Source organism: Thrips palmi, unplaced genomic scaffold (assembly GCF_012932325.1).
Source record: "Thrips palmi isolate BJ-2018 unplaced genomic scaffold, TpBJ-2018v1 HiC_scaffold_5, whole genome shotgun sequence".
Lineage (NCBI taxonomy): Eukaryota > Metazoa > Arthropoda > Insecta > Thysanoptera > Thripidae > Thrips > Thrips palmi.
The window spans coordinates 10,051,236-10,052,277 of record NW_023144632.1 but is presented as its reverse complement, the minus strand read 5'-3'; positions in this window follow the sequence as shown (position 1 = coordinate 10,052,277).

The window sequence follows — 1,042 nt, the reverse complement described above, 5'->3', positions numbered from 1 at the left end:
TTTCACAAAGTCCAGCGGTAAGCGAGATTGCCAGTGTAGGCTGCACACCTTCAAAATGCACTGCTGAACTGGTTCCTCTTTCTGCACTATCACAAAATGAATCAAATCGACTGAAAGTTCATAATCTTGGCAATCTAATGACTCCGCTCATGTGAATTATCAGTCAGAATAACTTTAACTTTCATCGATTTGACTTAATTTTGCGGCAGTGACGGTGTTTTTCTATTCCAGTGGCCTTAAGGCCCTGAAATGTGAAAAATCGCCGATTGCAAACACATACCACATAGACACACACATGCAAGGTTTCATGCCTCAACAAAAATTTTACTTGGCACGTTGGCCGCAGGGGTACCTCACTTCGAAAATAGGTGTACTCTGACTGCTGACTAGGCTCAATTTCTAATTTTTGTTAGATTGAATATATCACGAAAGTGTTGATTAGGTGAAAACAGGTCAAATTGATGTGTTGGTGCCGGCTTTTACAGTGACTAAACTGTGACTCGGCAGTAGGTGGCGTCAATGGTGGAAACTGACTGAAAGAAGTGGAGAACCCTTCGGTGGCAGCCCACAGTGGCTCCAAGTTACAAGAAAAAGCAGCCAACGTGTCGTAGTTTTCAATAAAACTGAACATAAGACGACAGAAGAGCATTAGCCACGCATCGTAATATCACTGAAAGGACCTAAGAGTGCACTCAGTACACACTTAAAGGTTTTTGAGTGCACTCGGGACACACTTAAGTTTTCAGTGTTTTTCCTTTTGGCTGGGGCAGTGGCAGTGGCTAGCAGTGGCGGGGCCGGCTCGCACCGGTGACTGGTTACAAACAGCGTAGCGGCAACACGGGCAGCGCGGAGCGCGAGCGAGCCGAGCGTCAGCTGATGACACGGGGCTCGCAGTTATTTTTAGCTGAGTACTTTCATTGAAGCTGCCGGCCTCGCCACGCCTCGCCATGCCACGACACCGGCCGCATGGCGACACCGACTCAAAGTCAAGTTCACTCCTCGAGCAGGTGCGAGGTGGGGGGGGGGGACGCAGGTCACTCAA